Raw genomic sequence first — 19,327 nt, forward strand, 5'->3', positions numbered from 1 at the left:
TCTGCTTTTCATTAGGGATGTGCAGCTTCCAGACTTCCTGATATGAATCCAGAGGAGTTGGCAATAAAGGGAAACCAACATCCTGTGCAGAATGATTTTTTTTTTTTTTTAAACGCTGACACAGCTCTGTTTCTTGATTTTTTTTTTTTTTTGTGATTGCATATAGAACTGCCAGGGGACAAACCGTGTAGGACAGCAGGTAGGACAGGTACAAGGTTCACACCACTACCTTTTGTGCCTCCTATCTGATCAGTACTGGGCTCTACAGCTCTAGTTCTTGGTGTCCCATTTGAGCGATACACCTCAGTACCACTCCATCCAACTAAACTTATTATTATATACATTTGCTCACACGTAGCACAACCTGTGACACCTTCTGCCCCTCTGGTTATGACTCATTCATTTCAATATGTCTAGGTATACAAACCTACTGAGCTGCTCCTTTGCCTTGTGCCTGAGCCATCCCCAGGGCTCTTGTATAACCTTTTTGCAGTGTCTGCATCTTTGATGGCAAATAAGGTTTCTTATGCTTAGGGATGGAAGGGCAGATCTGGACATGGGGATCTGCTGAAGGAAAAAATTTGCTGTTCACACTGTCTCCCTTGAACCATCCCACTTCAACCCAGGGATCTTCTGAGTGTGCATTTTCCAAGGAAAAAGAGCACACACTCTTTTAAAAAGACAAGAGTTTCTTGCTTAATTCAGATGACAGTGCTTTAATACCTCACCCACAGTTAATGCCTGTTACACTGTCATTTCTTAACTCCGCATGTCTGGTCATCCAAAGCTCACTTCTCCCTTGGCAAGAATTCTCTTCCTCCTAACCCAGCTACAAGCTTGCCTTGCTGGATGTGGAGAGATAGCCCTGTCTACAGATCAGAAGCTGGGTTCTTTGCTGAGCTCTGCAGCTTACTGGGTTGAGTAACCATTACAACTCTTCTTCCTTAGGGCCTGGGAGATTGCCAAAAGCAACAGCACCCACAGCAGTCATGAGGATACCTGGTGGCCTGCAGCAGACAGGCACAATGCTCATGGGTATGGAAAGGAAGTCCTGAAGAGAAACATGAAGACACTCATCTGGAACAATGCTGAATAATTCAGAATAGGATCAGCATTACAGAACTTTCTTGAGAAAGAAAGCAAAAATATGACCCTTGACTATAGTATGCAAGAAGTTAGCTTGATCCTATTTCTGCAAGGCAGACATTTCCATTTGAGCTTGGCACCCCAGGCTCCAATTACAGCCAAGAAGAGACACTCATGCTAATGTCCATATTAAGATGAAATGAACTGTACTTTTGAATGTCTATCATCCTTTCTTACCCTGTGAAAGAAATCTATGATGAGTGGATCATGTATTTTTCCAAACAGGAAGATGAAATAAATCCTATATCAGATTTCTGGACATATGAGTGTAGCATTGCCCACCCTCCTATGATCTCATACTGGATTGGTTCTAAAAAGAGTCTAGAGTTCTCATGAACTGGATTGTTGAATGCAGCTTCTGGAGATTTGAGCCACATTAAGCGGTTAGTTATATAAAATACTTGATAGATCTCTCTATAGATGAAAATCCAACATTTTCTTCCAGCATTTCCATAACTGAAAATGCTGTTTTCTTGTCTTTCCCACAATGAACAACAGTCAAATTTCACATGTTAGATGATGTTAAATTGAACCTCAATTTTAAAAATACCCTTTTCATCTTGAGAAACTAGCCATTATGGTTAACAGTAATAGAAATGAATTTATCACAGCTTAAGGTTATTATCAGATCAAATACACATTCCTCAATAAGAGTGAAATGCAATACGAGCCACAGAGCAAAACACACTTTCAGTCTTATACTGTCCATCACCAATAGAGAAGTAAGTCTCATCCCTCACCTTAATCAATATGACAACCCAGTTTTGGAGAGAGGGGGGAGGGAAGGAGAAAAAAAAAAAAAAAAAAAAAAAAAAAAAGCTTTTACAGCCCAGAGACCTTCTGACACCAGAAACCTACACACTAAAACCCACCACATCTAGCTTACAGCCTTCTCTCAGCAGACACCTCCTTTCAGTGCCTGGAACACAATGGAAAGTACAGCAATAGCAGCAGGGTAACAAGGTCCCAGGCTGTAACAAGTGAGAGTTTACTAACACACAACAACTGTGGGTACAGAAGTAAAAGAAACTGCTTACCTTCAGAAAGACTCAGGTACACAGGACTCTCCATCATGCTACCCTTACCTCCACTGCCAACCCTTAAATGAGGTCTGGGAAGGGCTGGATCCTGGCTCCACACCTTCCAGTCACTCAGCTGCATTGCATGCACCTGAGCTCCCCTGGGTTGGCCCTGCCTTCCCACCAGGTGCTCAATCACTGTTTCAAGCCATGACTTAGCATTTCCAGTATGCTGCCTTTCTCAGCATAAACTATTTTGACCTGACCATAACTATAACCCATACAAAGTATCTTACGTGCAGTCTTACTACTGCCTTGTACAGTGCCATCAGTATCATGGAGCCATAGAATCATTAAGGCTGGAAAAGACCCAACCCAACCCCACTCTGCCAACCAACAATGTTCCTCACTGCCACATCTCTGCGGTTCTTGAACACCTCCAGGGACGGTGACTCCACCACCTCCCTGGGCAGCACATTTCCCTGTTTATTCTACAAACACTTGTGCTGATGAGTTTTCTTCTTGTGACTGTGTCTACCAAGAGAAAAATTTCCAAAGGTGTCCCTCTTCCCCCCAGCACTGCAAAAGAAATTCTTACTTGTATGGCATCCAACTGTGTGACTTTGCGCTGTTATACTGATATTGCATTTCTACTTCCTTCCAGGCACATTTCTCTTCCCATACATGCAGATGAGACCCTGCCCCTGTGCTGCCAAGCAGCTCCCACACACCAGCCTTCATTACCCTGTCGATCCCTCCCCACCAAAACCCAGCAGGTCCCAGCCTGCAGCCTCAGAGTTAATTGGAGGCAGCGACAATGTGGAAATTAATTAATCCCACCAAGCCAACGGCAGGAGCTTCCTGATTTGTCACGGCTGCTCTCAGCATGTCTGATGAGATGCTCCCACCGTGACGGGACCTCATCCTGGCCAGCCACTGCTAATGCAGGGAGTTCTCCTGCCTCGGTGCAGAGCTGACATTTAAGCTCTTCCTCCCCTGTGCTCCTTCACACAGCTCCAAAGATCAAGGGCAAGAGGCTGTCATTAAGCGTAAACCTGTAATGAATGACACACACATCTTTACTGCCAAGCCTCTATTTCATCAGCCTCAATGGTGTCATGTCAGGCATTGTAGCCCTTCTCTTTCCCAGGGAATTCTCTCCTCCCACTTGAGAAATCAGTCAGTGCACTGTCCATGCTGAAGATGCCTGTTGCTGATGCTGTCTGAATTTTCAATTGCAAAACTTAGGTGATTTGGATTTTAGTCACTGTGCTGGATTATCATGTAGAGACTGGGAGGCTCCTTTTGGTAACCAGAATCACCTGAAGCTGTACTGGCAATATTTTGGTTTTCCTGTCAGCAACAAAAGATGTTGTATTGGAAACTGGGAGCAGGATGGTTAGGACAGGAACCAGAGCATGGAAAGGAAAACTGCATGCAGGCTGCTGCCTGGTTACCTGGTCTGGTTGTCCTTCATCTCTAGAATCACCCCAGGGATGTGAATCTCTTTATTAGTGGTGCTGGGTTTGTGATGCTTTTGGTTCTAAGTAGGCTGGATAGCATCATTCTCTGTGCCCAGGAACTCCTGGGTGGCATTTGTGCATGAGGTAGCGGATCTCTGCTCAAAAAGGAACTGGATCCCTGAGTGGCAGCTACTAACGAAGTACTGTGCCAGAAGAACTACTGATGGCTGTAGGTTTTCTGACTTTGCCTGTCATTTGTTCGTATATGTTGAGAAGGCCATGAAATGCAAAAGGGCCATCCAAAGCACTTTTCAGATCCTTGCCCAGGGGATCCAAACCATTAATCCAACACTGATACTGAGCTCCCCATTTTTGACAGTGCTTTGCGCAAATCTGAACCTGCCTGAGAGCTTCTCCATCCCCTTCTACACCAACTTAATTGTCCCAAGCGTTGGCCTGTGGCTCATCATCAGTGATGATCTTTTTGCTTTGCCTGTGATCCTTTTGGCCATTTCTCCACACCCAGAGACACAAAGAGCTTCCTTTGTCTCCAGCTACCCAGAGGAGTGGTTGGTTCCCACCTTCCTGCAATCCCCAGAGAGGATTAATGGGAAGAGGGAAAGGCAGTACCTTGCCTAAGACATGTCTTTTGTCCCTTGAAGCTTCTCCAAGTCTCCACACTCTGCTGTGCCCTGCAAAGGAGATAAATAGCAAGCATTCTCAATCCCTGAATACAGTTTCATCCCTTAAAAGCCGGGCTTATCTCCAGCTGTTTTTACAGCTTTACAAAGTTTCCTTCATTGCACCTGCTTTTAGGCAGGTTTATTACCAGCAGCTGCTAACAAGCTGCATTGGTGGCTTGTTGCAATTCCTGTTTATTCCCTCGTTGCTTTGTGGAGTTCTGTTTTGTAGAGTTGACTCACTGCTGGCACTTAAAAGTCTTGATTCAACCCATTGCTTTGGCTTGAGTAGCTGGCAACGATGAGCAAAGAGCAATGAATAAATTATCTTTGAAAACAGAAACACCTATGTTGAAAAAAATGAAGTCTTTCAGCTCACCTAGACACAGAAGCGCTGTAAGTATTACCTACACTGAAATCGAAGAAGAGCAGAGGAGCCCATTCATGCAGCCCTGTTAGCAAATTTGGGCTCTTTAGAAAGAACCATTAGCATTTGTTTAGTTATTTTCAAGCAGAAATTGGCAATCTTTAATCTGCGAAATTTCCCATAATTTATTGACACTTACACATCTTTCTTTTCTGCAGAAACACTGCTGCTTTTAATTAGCACAAATTAATCAATAGCAGGGGGGCCATGCTGAGTTCCAGTGAAAGGCAGGTGAGGAGCTCTGGTTGCATGCTAAACACAGTGATATGTGAAACCAACAACTGGAGCTGCAGCTTCACAGAGATGTACCTTGCAGGGCAGGTGTGGCGTGCAGGAACACACACAGCTCTGAACCTGCAGCTCAGTGTACGCCATGCAATGGAAATGCATGATTTTAATTATGTTTTCAAAACTTTAACAAGTGCATCTGTGTTACAACTTCTGCTCCACCGAGAATAAGAAATGTTTCAGCTCCTGCTTATTATGTCTTGGGGTCTTTTTCATTTGCTATTAGTTTGGGTTAGGCTGAGGTTTTGTTTTCTTTTTTTTGTAGCTCAACCCATAGAATTACATCTAGACATCTTGGAACTGAGCTTGTTTTTGCTAGGTTTGTCAGCCAAAGGGTTTGTCTCAGTGACTCCTGCACAGAACAGAAGTTGATGCATCTGCATGGGACTCTGTACGTGTCCTTGGTCTTGGCTTTCTCACCCATCTCTGCTGTACCCATTTCTGCAGATACTACCAGAAGCATCTTGCCTGTGCCCTTGGGATCCTGACAAAAAGCCGTGGACTGTTGCCCATTTTCAAAGCACAGTTCTGATGACTGTTGCCATACCTACTAAGAAAGAGTCACAGCCCCATCTTAGAGCTGTTGATGGAGAAAATTAGGAGGAGTCAGGGGAAAAAAGTGCAGAAAACACTGATTAGTTTAAAGTATGTAATTTGTCTGAATCAGATATTCATGGCCTACATGCTTTTGGATATCTGGATAAAACTCCTGATTTTCTCCACACAGCAAGTCTGGTGTTTGCCAGCATTGGATACAAGCATCCTTTACTCTTTCAGTCCTTTCTTCTCCTATCTGCATTATGTGCAGACAGATCCTTCCCCGCAGTTCACATGAACCAAACATTTCAGTTATTCTCTAGCTATTCCCAGATGTTTCACAGCTTCTGTGAAGCTTCTGGCTGAAAGGTAGTGGAGGGCATGGTTGAAAGACCAAGGTCCTCCATTATGTCAGTTCCCAGATAGTCCATTAAAAAGTCACTCTCTGTTCCTAGTTGGCAGTGGGTTCTTGAGTTCACTGCAGAAGTTTAACACAAATGCTAAACGACAGTCCTCTCTCCAGGGCTCCTGATGTTCATTTCCTTCCTGAATGCAACCAAGAAGCCCACTGATTTGATGATTTTTAATCTACATTTCACCATAACATCAGCCATCTTACTGCCATGAGCCTTGGGTTGCAGTTCTTCCAACCTCTCTGTGTGTTTTTGTACATCTACATCAAGCCACACCTGCATCTGCAGCCTTCCCACAGATACCTTACAGGTCCACATGGTGCCCTCCTTTACAGGACAAAACGTATTGTACGTTTTTCTGACGTCTGATGGATCAAGCCACTGCAAACTCATATGTTCCTCCTCTTTGTCTTTCCTCCTGTCAAATCCCAGGCAGCAGCAGCAATAATCATTCTGGGATCAAAACCTGCTTTCTATTATCCAGCTTTGGTTGATGATGATGTATGAAGCAAAGAGAAAAAAGACAGCTTGATTTTCATAGGTTAGGTGTTGACCCTGCTGGGCTTAGTGTAGCATGAAACTAGTTTTGACTAGTAAACTGAATAAATATGCCAGGGAAGCTGCAGAGGGGCAATATATATGCAACAGTAAGGTGCCATTTTTACAAAATGACTTCGATTCATCAGAGGGCTAAGCTGATGCCCAGTGCATTAGAAATCCTGTGAATGGGAGCTCAGGGAAATATTTCAATTCATAATCTGTTTGCAGGAAACACCTTCCTCTTCTACTTCAAAATGTGAAAACATTTGGCAGGACAGCTCAGGCAAAAATCATAGGAAATGGTGCCACCAGTCATCTCAGAGGATGCAGGAAGAAGGAAGAAGGTGAACAAAAGCCTCTCAGTTGCATTGTAAGTTCTGTAAGAGCCAAGAAAATCACTAGCACAGCAGGTGGGGCAGAAAGCAATTCACTGGCATAAAATGATGGAACCATAGCTTGGTTTGGGTTGGAAGGAACCTTAAAGATTGTCCAGTTCCAACCCTCTGCTATGGGCAGGAACACCTTCCACTAGACCAGGCTGCCCAGGGCCCCATCTGATTTGGCCTTGAACACTGCCAGGGTTGGGGCATCCACAGCTGTCTGGGCAGCCTGTACCAGCATCTCACCACCCTCAGTGGTGACATATACACAGTATACATGGCCTGTGGAGTTCAGGCTGAGTGGAAGAAGTAAATGCTTGGAAGCTGGTTTCTTTGAATTAGAGGACTTAACAGAAGAGTGATAAAGAAATGATTGTTTTGGCAGTTCAGCCCATGAACACCCTTCCTGGTCAGGTAACCATGTCTCTGGACTGTCCTACAGTGCTCCGTGCCCTGGCTCTAAAGGGCTGTAGCTAGTCTTTCTGGACATAAAGTAAGAGGAACCAGGTTATTTACACACAATGTGACGTGCCTACACAAAGGCAAATAACTTAGCCATAGGCACAAGCCAAACAAAATTCAGGTTGTTGCAATTCTTCTTTCAGTCTGGAGACGGTAAATAGCTGGTCAGTGGGTTTTGTGAGTGAGAGGAGACTCAAGATCTTTGTCATTCACTTGGAAAGATAACACCTCTACATATACTTGTTTGTTTGTTTGTTTGTTTGTTTTCTCTTGGGGCAACAAGGACTTCCATTGAGTAAAGAGCAAATATAGTAAAGAAAAGTTTCTCAAATTGGAAAAAAATAAGCCACCTCTATTAAATACAAAGGGCAAGGAGATAAAGTTAGAGAGGGAGAGATATTGGTAGAGGTTTATTTAATATAAGATACATTTTTATTTTTGTTGAGTTATGGGGCATAAATTGAGCATTTTAATGTATTCCATAATGCTGCAGAAACATGACCTTGAAGTTGGCAAAGAAATATATTTCAGCTTTTATTTAGCAGCTATGTAGCCTCTCAGAAGATGAACTTTAATAGGAGTGGAGTTAACAACCAATCGTCTTCACTCAAGCATAGTCATGCTCTGTTTCATGAGCATATACTCTATCATTATTCATTTAATTTGCCATCCTTTGAAATAAGTGCTCAAATCCTTATCGTGGTCCTAAAATCAAGGGTCAGGACTGCCACGTGTTTCATCTGCTTCTGCGCAAGAGAAGTGCTGTCTGCTCCAACCACTTGCAGCGTTTGCTGTCCTGATAAAAATGAGTACAGCTGCCAGGTTTACCCTTCCCAAATCAGCCTATCTTGCAGTCATTGGCAACCAAAATAAAAACACGTGTTTCAACCAGGCTGAGAGCAGACATGTCTTGTAACAACACATCTGAGAAAAGCGAGAACTTTGTAGCACTAGATGAATAACTACCAAAAATGCAAGAATAATCGAAGAACCATGAGTGAGCAAGCCCTGTCCCAGTCTTCCCAGTGACTTCTTCATTGATGGAGAGAAGCATAGTCTGGAGGAAAGAAGAGACATCTCTTGACATTTCCCTTTTTTTGCCTGAGCCTTACCCTTCTGGCTCCAAAGGTATGCTGAAGGGGCTGCCCCCCCTCTTGCCTTCCAGTCACCTGCTGGGAAATGAAAGCACAGAGAGAGGAGGCAGAAGGGAGGAGTTGTAGAGAGTAGCATACAGTGAACAGAGGAGAAAAAGCTACCCACCCAAAAATGTACGCAGAGCCAGCGTGGCTGACAAACTGTCACTGCTGTTGTCCTTCACTTCCCTTGCTGTCATTTGTAATTCATCACAAGTACAGAGAGGACTCAGAATCATATCAGGGTGGTATCTTCCATCATGAGAAACTCCATTCTTCTAATTAACTTTCCCACTGACCCGGAGACGAAACACTGTGTGTGTATATATGGTATGTGAGGAGAGTCAGTGGGGGATATTGTGCTCTGATGTCTCTGCATTTATGACACTGCTATTTGATTGGCTTGTGTGTGTGGGGGGGGGTTAATTTGTGCCTTTAAAGCATGCATGGATAGTCTTTAAATTTGCTTGAAACAGAGGTTTCCTTTGCTTGTCATGATCTGCCCTTGTCTGAAGGAAAACGTGCTCACTGGGCGGTAGCAGCAATACAGCATGGCATGTAAATCCTGATGAACTTAAAGGAGTTCTCTCATTCCCTTTGTGAGAACAGATTTCTGGCCCTCACTCCTGTGTCACAGATGTTGGCTTTACACAGCCCTGACTATATTGCTGCCATCGAATCAGAGGGTCATAGAATGGCTTTCGTAGGAAGGGGTGTTAAAGATCATCTTGTTCCAGTTCTGTGTGGTGGGCCAGTTGCCAGCCATCAGCTCAGGCTGCTCAGGGCCCTATCCAACCTGGCCTTGAACACCTCCAGAGATGGGGCACCCACAGCTCTCTGGGCAGCCCATGCCAGTGCCTTACCACCAGTGTCAACTGACACCAGCATCACCAAACCCACTCCTTGGCCCTGGTGGAGGCAGGTAGGCTGACTGGCAAGCAGAGCCAAGCTGGCCTCCAAGGATGACAAACCCAATGCAGATTCAACAATCAGCTCACCCTGCCTCCTGTCTTCACGAACATATGTTCACGCATAATGTTGAGGAAACAGCCTTAAGAAGCAGGCAGACAGATAGGAATAATCCTCTCCATGGTCTGGCCAGTGGTTTGTGGCACAAGGTCAGCTTTAGATCTGGGGAAAGGTGATGTCTCCATGTCTCCACTTTGCCAGGGGTGGTTTTCAAAGTCCAGATGCACCTCTCTTTGTGAGCCAAAGCAAAATTTCAAGGTTTTGAAACTGATCTCCTAAAGCACAATCATTTATTGTAGAATAAACCTTGGTCTCAAAGAATTGATTTATTATCAGTGCTATTGGATTAAATAATTTTTTAATGATCCTCCGGTAATTGAGCAGTAAGACCCTAAAGCATTATAGCCATGCTAGACTTAAATATTGCAGCAGCAAGCTACCTTGGCATCAGTGACTGCCTGGTGCAACAGCCTGGAAATCTTGGGGTGACTTGATATAAATTAACAAGGAGAGGTTTATAATGCATTAAATATGACAATTAATCTCACAGTCAGTGAAGCAGCTCCTCTGTGAGTTATTTTGATGTGAAATTACATTTTATTTTACTCTTTCCCTGAATCTCCCAGACTGACTCAAGATGCTATAAATTTTGTATTCACAACACCAATCAGCAGAGTGAAAACTCTCAGTGAGGAAAGTAAAGGTGTAGCTGCTTGAGTAGAAAAAAATCTGGCTTCAGCAACCTCGTATAATCTCTGTCTCTAAAATCACTTGTTACTTCCAAGGAAGTCGTATGGGTGGCCACATAGTTTATGTTAAACACTTCCAGGCTGCAGGCTCTTTCCTAGGGCTGCAAATAATTCTCTATGTAACCCGTATGCCATAATGGCAGATTAAAACCAGCCAGTGGTGCTGCCTCTGTCATGAAGTACAGAGAACCTTTTCACTGCTATTATGTTCAATTAGCTTCCCTGTCTAGTTTGAGCAATTACTTCTGAGGACTTTTTTTTGATGAAATATGCTTACAATACATCCTCCCCCTCCTCCAATTTCTCATTGCATGGATAAGATTATTTCTTTCTACCATGTACTTGGAGATCAATGCCAAACTAAACACATTGCAAAGCCCGCCATGTCTATGGTAGGCACTTTAAGAAGTTTATGAGGGCAGCAACTTGTCATCTGCCTGGTCATTCGCAGAAGATAAATGAATCGTGGCTGGGAGAGCAGAGGATTATCTCTTGTTTATTGCAGGAAATTTTATGGGGCCCTACATGGAGAGGCGTATTAGAAGCAGGATAACCTTGGGATTCATAGGTCCTGCTGGAAAAAGGCAGATGAGATGAAAACCATTGTTAGTATGTGTGTGCATATAGACAGTAAGAATAGAAAGAGCCAGTAGAGCTTGAGGAATCCAATGGGAGTTATAGTCCTCTATAAAAATGGTCAAAGTGGGCTGAGAATTTAGATAAATATGGCATTTACATAAATCTGACTTTGGGGGCTGAATGATTAGGAGTTTGATTAAGAGAAGAGACTCCTTGGCACCCTGGCGTGGACTTGTATCTTTTGCCTCAGGCAGTGGCTAATATTCCTGGAGGAACTCTATCATCTACACACTCTTTTTGGGTTTCCAGGCTGTTTAATTCATGCAGAAATAATCCTAGCATTCAGCAGGGCATGGAGGGGCAGCTGTTGAGAGGTCAGGGATTCATTTATTTAGCTTATAAATTAGGAAAAAATACTGGCCCTGAATGTAAGATAGACAGATGCTGAGGAGAGGATGGCAAGCCAAAAATGATTACAGGAACTCATACGTGCTGTATCTGTGCATTAGGCTTGGTGTCAGCAGAGTGGGGTCCTGGAGTCATCCCGATGGATAACACGAGATGAAAAGCTTCTCAAAACTGGGCCCCAGTTTCACCTGCACTCAGATATCAAAGGGGCTGTTTCTGCACAGCCAGGTGCAGCCTTTTGCCCCAAGCTTTGCCAACTTGTGCACGGCTGAATGAATCTGCTAAAATGATCAGCTGGGAAACAGCTAATGTCATTAAATACAATTTAGGCTGTCATTTTTATGTGTAGAGTCAACACCCCTCATGATGAATGGGTCAGCTCGTACCTCAGGGAGCGATCGCTGCAGGTGTGTTGCTGCCTTAGAAAAAGATCAGGGCCTGGGTTTGCCCTGGCTTCTATTAAAGACTACAGCACAGTTTATGTAAAGGAAAGATTGGGCCCTGAGGAACGATGTCTGTTGTAAGGCGCATGAGAAAGAATAAAGGAAGATGGCTGATGTCAGATTTTTGATTTTGCTGAAGTTTCAACAGAGCACAAATTCCCAGAGCCCCAGGAAGGAACGCTGAAATTTTCTTCAGCAGACTAATGATGTTTGAGGCTATTTTTCTTGTTGCAGGCAACCGCACACCAATGGCAACAAAAAAAGAGCCTAATGAACCTGCTGAAACGTATGGCCCTAATGAAGATGAAAGTCTTTCTTCTTACCTAGAAACACACACACACAAAAGAAATTAAAAAAGAAATGACAAGGTGCCAGCTGCTCTGAGAGATTTTAGAGGCACAACTGGATCTGCAAAAAGGAAGAAAGGAAGGGAAAAAAGAAAAAGCTGTTTCCCTGGGGTTCTTCTGCAGGACCATTCTTCATTGCTGCTGAGTCTGCATTAAATGGCGCAGCTGGCTGAAGGAGGAAAGCTTCTGGGTGGAGGGGAATACAGAGATATATATTTTTAATGGGCTCATAAGTTCCTAGAGAAGAGAAATGAAGGGCTGTTAAGCTTCTTGAGCTGAAAAGTTCTTGTGATCCCAAGGAGCCTGAGTGCTGCATTGCCTCTGGTGATTGTCAGCTCTCTGCAATCTCTACTCCATTTGTTATTTTATTTCTGTGAGAACAAACAGTCTATCACCTGATAAGATTTATAACTAATACTGAGCAGGATTATACAGAAAATACTGAAACTTGTACTGTAAGGCTTGTTGGTTTTCACTAAGATCTGCTCCAGAATAGCGAGACATTAATACACCAGCTTTCTCCTCTGGAAGCCTGCTGTCAAGGCTCAGTTTGACTTTACCAGTGAAAGAAGATTGTCTTTTTATCTCCAGCCCCTCGCAGCCTCCTGGGGACAAGGGCTCTTTGACAGTTTGGGGGCAGCTGGATGAGTAGGAGATGCTGTCTGTCATGTCTGAGGTGTGTTGACAGTGCTGCATGGAAAACCTGCCCAAGCCCCTGTCCACATCCTTCTTCGTGCCACAATGCAGAGCTGACATTTCTAGGAGCTGCGACTAGCAAAACACTGACTCAGAAGACCCATAGAAATCAGTTGCCTAATGGGTATGGTTTTCTAATGAAAAGAATAAAAATTATTATCAGCAGACTAACATTCTGCCTTCAGCCCTTCTGTTAGAAATCTACAGGTCACCCTGAATTTAAGAGCTGAGTTGGAGACATTATGTATAGGGGATATTTTGGAATGAGAAAAGCTCTTATAAAGGATGATTGCTTCTACCCTGACTATTTTTGCTTTGCAGCGGTGCCTTGAGATTTCATTTTCGGACAGGGAGTGCTTGTGCCAAGTACTGTGCAGACACAAAGCAGAGTATGACCGTGCAACCCAGGAGGATAACATGAACCTTAGGAAAGAGCAGAAACGACTTGCTAATAACAATGAAAACACTTTTTTCAGTGACTCTATCTGGAAAATACAAGAACAGGAGGAGGAAGTGAAAAGGACAAAGCTCTGGCACTTAAAGATGTTTCAAAGGCACAATTGAAGCTGCAGACAGAAAAAGGAAGAAAGAAAAAAAATCCCTGCCTCACCAGGGCTGCTGCTAAGGGGTCATTCCTCATTGCTGCTGCTGCTGATTCTGCGTTAAAAGGTGTAACTGATTAAAGATTTGGTTTTGGGGAGGGCGAGGGGTGAGGAAATATATAGATATATATTTTTAATGGGCTTGTAAGTTATTAGAAGGAGAAATGAAGGGCTATTGAACTTGTATGGCTAGAAAGTTGCCGGAACCTTGAATTTAGCAGATGCTTTAGCAATTGCCTCTCATCTCCACAATCTTTACTTGTGTTGTGATTTTATTTGTGCGCCGTCCAACAGGAGCTGTCCTCTGATAAGGTTTGTGACAGATGTTTGCTGCTCGTCCCCAACACAGACTAAAAAGCCAGACAGTATCCTACGCCTTCCCACTGATGGTATCTCTGTAACACACTCCAGTCAGATGCAGGTCACTTTGTTAAGGGACTGCAGATGTGTAACCACTTCCCACCACCGATAGACTCCTGCACCTCCTTTTGATGATACAATAAATCCAGATATAAAGCTTCCAGCCCTGGACCAGGTATGCTGTGGCTGAATGATGCAAAGCACTGATGTGATGGATGCCTGCTCTGATAGCACAAAATTGCTCACAAAACACTACTGGGCTAACTTTGCATCCACAGACTCTTTTTGCAGGACTTGGTGTTAAATCTTATCCAAACACTCGAAGAAACTTCACGTTGCCTTCTCCAACTGGTTGCAGAGCAAGGCAGCCCTGTTTCCAGGCCAGATTCAGTGTAGATCACTGCCTGGAAGGAAACTGGTCCTGCACACACCTGGTGTGAATGGTCTTGGGACCAAGGGCATAAAGCACTGACTTGTGAAGTCATCTGTGCCTGCAATACATCACATCAGCTCGCCCGCTGCAAAGCGAGCCTGCACAGCTACTTATCTTGATCTATGTGTCACATACTGTTGTTCACTCAAGACATAAAGCGGGGGTAAAACACATCTCATAGCTGCATATTTCTTTGTGTCTCAACTGGGAAGATGTTTCTGGCTAGGGAGGTTAATGTGCTGCAAACGTCAGGTTTTTTATTATTATTGGGAAAAAAAAAAAAAAAAAAAAAGAAAATGCGAATTTCTTTTTCCCACCTCTCCAGCTCAAGTGGATTATTGTGGTTTAAAATAAACAAAGATTGCTACACAGCAACCTCTCACCCTCTTTCCCGAAAGCCAGCCTTTGAGACACAGAGCAAGGATAGAAGAATCATTAGAGTGTGATAAATAAATCCATCACAGGGATAACAGAAGTCCTAAGCTACATGTACCAAGTAGATGGAAAGAGAAAGAGGTCACACCAGTGAGGGGAAACAGCGAGGTAGCATGCAGCAAGCATTTAAACAGGAATTAGTTACAAACATATATATAAATATAGATAATCAGAGTGAAAATAATCCTCAGAGAGGTGATCAAGGGGAGAGAGGAAAAACAAAGATGTTTGCAGAAAGCAGAAGCTATGGAGTTAGTGTTGGTTGGATAGGACAGCTACATGTGGTGGGATGGGGTGAGGCAGGAGTGCGTAGTGTGTGTTAAATAGGACCTATCACAGCTATACCTAATCTGGAAAAGCTTTTGAGTCCTGGCTGAAGCTGGGTGGTCCCAAAAGTAGGCAGCTTCAGCCCTTGGCTGGCATTCCTCATGTTGCATCATGGCATCCTTCCTCATGTTGCCTGGTGAGATGGAGGTTAGAGATTTCTCTGGTCAGTGGGAGAAGCAGCAGTGATCTGAATACACAAATAAATCATGTAACTTAGCAGAGGTTCCTGCAGAGCAAATGTCCTCCGACGTGATGTATTCATACCTGCTCAGACCTGGCCAAATATGACCTGAGTGCCAGTGAATTATTTCCTTGGCAAAAGACAGACATAACAGGGGGGCTGTTCTGCCAGCTTTTAGGATGGAGTAAAGGCAGATGTTTTGGGAAGAACAGGGAGACGCCTCCTCTTTGGAGTGTTTCAGAGATGTTAGACACCAGCAGTGGAAGTTTCTGGTGGGTTACAGTTGGATGGGTTTGTGATGGGAACCACGACAGTGATTCTTCTCTAACACTGAAGTTTAACTAACAAGTTGAAAGTATGATCACACAAGAAGGAGGGTAGTAACATAACTTTTTGTTTTAAAAGGTTTTTCTTCAGAATCCAGGTGCTTGTCTGCATGATAGGGGGTAATAATTTGTGTGAGCCTGGATGGCTATTTAATGTTGAGTACTGATGTGTAATCTGCAGAGCATCTGTTGCTTTCCAGCCTGGGACAGAGCTGGGGTAGCAGTGTGCAGGACCTGTGGGCAGGCATCAAAAGTGACAGAGAAACTCACAATGTTTGCATCTCCTGTTCAATTGCAAAGATAGCAGAAGAAAAACAAATAACAACAAAACAACAGAAGTATATTTGCAGGGATAATGTTTTCAGAATGGCTTTCTGATGGCTGGCCAGCTTTGATGAAATGCTGCTTTTTTCTTCATTTTATTGAGATTGTGAACTTATTTGACTGTAAACAAGAATTTTTTGGCTACTGTTTTCTGTTTAAATTCAATCTTTTGTGATGTTGTAGTGAACAATTGAAACAGGAACACCTTGTTTTCATCCTTTTTCCTCTTCCTTTTAGCATTAACGTACAATAAGGAGAAGAGAGATGAGATAGCATTGCTATTCTTAGTTCCTAATGTAGATGTTTGTGAACGCTGAAATAAAGATATATGGGCTTAGATAGTTTTTCCTCCATTTACACATCTCTCTCCATAGAAATTAGGAAATCATGTTTGCCTTTGCCTGGCTTTGTATATTTCACATTTCCTTTCCAATGTGTTTTTTATTGCTTTTTTCTTCTTTTTTTTCTTTTTCTTTTTGTTTTGTGTGCGTATGTATGTGTGTTATATCATATCTCAGACCAGCACCACTCTGTTTCTACTGACTCCAATGCTCTGGCCCTTTTACAGGTTAGAGTCATCACTCCTTAATGATATGGTCTTTCAGACTGTTTCTCCCTTAGTGTCTGTCTCACTCTCTCTCTTCTGGACATGGGGAATGAGCTCAGGACACTGGTGGTCACAACATCACTGTATTTGTTGTATAGCCAAAAGCTGCTACAATTATCCTCATCAATGAGGGGATGAAGCATGTGTTGAATTTAAGAGCCTCTCAAAGTGACTTGTTGATCAGTTGAGTTCAGATGGTTGCTAGCTCAGCAGATCTGAACTGCATGTGTTTGCACTGCATGGGTCAGGGGATGCATCAGGACAGGATAGGACAGAATCTAAGCAAAATCAGACTAAACCAATGTCTGAGACTCTCAGTAGGCTTTGGATTATGTGCAGAAGACTGGGTGGGTATTTCTCTAGAGCAAAAAGGGGTGGACTCTTTCTCTCTACTACAAGATAAAAATTCATTGTACTTTGTGAATTTAGTTCTATTTACATCTCTTAGATGGAAGAGGAAGCAGAGCTTTGAGAAGATAAAAAGTTTGGTAGTCTCAAGCTACCAGGCAGCCCCATTTTCACACCATGTGAAAGGGTAGAACCTTTTTGCTTTTGGGGCAGTCATGAATCTGAAGAAACACTCAGAGCCATTTCCAAAATGAGCACCTGCTTTGAGAAACAGTACCCATTTCTGCAATGGAGGAGAGAAGCACAAAAAATCCCCATGTGTTTCTCTTTTTCAAGTCCCTCTAAAATCCACCGCACTTTAAATTAAGATTTCACTCTAGCACTACTTGCTGTTATTCTCCCCAAGACATGAATACCAACCCTTATTGTTTCAAAGCCGTGGGCAAAGAACCAAAGAAAATCTATGCAAACCTTTGTTGGTGAGAGGCTTTTGAGATTCACAGTATTTTGTTTTGTGGCTGCCACATCTCTGTGCTTAGAGGTCGTCATCATCTGCCCTAGATAGAACATGATTAATAAAGAACTGTTTTAATGTAATTTTCGCCGCTGACCTTAATTGCACAGGTCAGAAATGAAAGCAGCTCACCATATGCCAGACATTAAGGTTTCGAGCAATTCCCCAGCAAACGTTACACTCCCTTGGATTGGATTGGAGCCCAGCCAGGCTGCACTCATTGAAACTTATAAATTGCCTTTATCTTGCTGGCAATGTAAAATTAAATTGGTATAAGGGATATTGCATTGTTGATGAAGATGTACAAGGCAGAGTTAACTCCAATACAGTGAACTTATCACAAGATATGAGAAATATCTTAATTGGCTCAACACCTTCCTTGAGTCGCCTTGAAGAAACCCAGTGTTCCTGAAAACTGCAGCACCATTAAAGGAAATAGTCATTGTTCATTCTCTTTGTGTATGAATTGTACAGCTTTTCCTGTACTGTTCATGAATGGTAGGGTGCTAAACAGGATATAGCAGTTTAGAAATGATGACACTGTAGTGAGCTATGATTGAATCTAAAAAGTCCTTTTCTTGTAATGTATTTATGTCCTATAAGCCCTCCCTGGCTACAATTCTTCCCCAAGCTCTATTTCAATCCATTGTCCATGCAGGCCTCATTTTGTCAAGTTTTCTCATCTCTTCCTATAATGACAATTGCATGATGTAAATCTGTGAGCAGCAGGGAGTCTTTGGCAGAAGATGAACTCCAGTGAACATTAACCCTTCTGGGCTCTTTTAACATTTGGACCCGGGCTTTGGAAGTAAATGAAAATGAAAATCCTTCCAGTAATTTTCTCTTCTCATGAATTCAATCAGAAAAATTAAAGACAGCCAAGACCTTTTAGGTCAATGTGTCCTGCTTTCCTTTTGTCAGAGTCTTTGTGACTCTGCTAAATCTCTTTGAGAAGATTGGAAAGTTATTGTATTACTTACTTGCTACAATCCTTCTAGAATTATAACTATATTAATGTAATTGTACCAAAGTGAGGCAGACATTTTCCAGAGAGAGGGAGAGTGAGGAAGGCAGTGTTCTTACTTTCAGGGGCCTATATTCTCAAACAACACAGTTCAATAGGGGAAGCCAAGTAATAACGATGCAGTGGGGCTTGATGGTTATGCCAAGAGGGACCAAGCAGCACAGTAGAAGAGCCCTCAAAAATCATGAGAGCTTTTCCCATTCCTGTGACAGATGTGCATGAAGTCTTGAAAGCGGTTACACACACAGGAGATGTCATCACCAGGAATTATTTGCATGCCCAGCCACAAAACTGAAGTGTGGTGTATCCCACTGTGAGATATGGGGCTATGAGCCCTGGGATGTTTGTGAAAGAGAATGTCAGACTTCTGCCAGCTATACTTGCAAAGGGAAAACAGTGTTGGATGAGTGAGCTACAGGCTGGACAGAGAGCTCTGAAAGGCTGGTGTTCATCGGTCAATTGTCCTTGACCCTGGGCAATGCTCCATATGTATAACTGACCAAAATTCCTGGGTCTTTGATGCCAGAATCATTAAGGCAATTATGCCCTCTATTACCACACACAGGTATTTATCCATTGTCCTTGACATGAGAACCAATCTCTTTAAGTTGTAAGGTGGCTGAATTTTCCCCCTCTGAATCTAAAGAAAGATTCAACACTCAGAGATTAATGCTGCCTGCAGTACTGTACCCAGAGTCCAATTTGTGAACCTTGCGTGCTCCCCCACTCTCATTCATAATACCCAGCATGGACAATATTCAGATTGGGATGGTCCATATAGGACCCACAGTCTCCTTAAGTTTGATGCTATCCTGAAATTGGCAGTCCTCTAAGTGTCAACAGTAGAATTGGTGTAGTGCTGGGAGGAGCAGGGGATGTCCCACCAACCATCCATCTGGACACAGGCGGAATCAATACCTTTCAGCCCCTAGGCGTTAGGGTGACAAGCTCTAACAAATGCAGCAGATGGGTATCTCGTGGAGAGTCTTTAGTAGGCTGGCTGAGTGCCTGACAAACCACAGGGAGGAAATCACAGTATTAAAAGAAGCCCCACGCAGAAACACACTGAAATTTTGCCAGCACAACATCCGACCAGTTCCTGAAAGGGCTTCCTGCACAGCGGAAGTCAAACCTGCTGTCTTTTGCATCCACTTTCTCCTTTTTTTC

At 43.3% G+C, this 19,327-nt stretch overlaps 1 long non-coding RNA gene across 1 annotated transcript; it reads left to right on the top strand.

Annotated features, from left to right (window-relative positions):
* Positions 1–1,467: 1,467 nt before the first annotated feature.
* On the top strand, positions 1,468–12,004 carry LOC116239464 (uncharacterized). The gene is made up of 3 exons (XR_004169126.2): positions 1,468–1,529; positions 6,742–6,883; positions 11,871–12,004. It is a non-coding gene; the product is annotated as an uncharacterized LOC116239464 (long non-coding RNA).
* The last annotated feature ends 7,323 nt before the right edge of the window (positions 12,005–19,327 follow it).

The sequence above is a fragment of the Phasianus colchicus genome, chromosome 11, assembly GCF_987193195.1.
Source record: "Phasianus colchicus chromosome 11, bPhaCol1.hap1.1, whole genome shotgun sequence".
NCBI lineage: Eukaryota > Metazoa > Chordata > Aves > Galliformes > Phasianidae > Phasianus > Phasianus colchicus.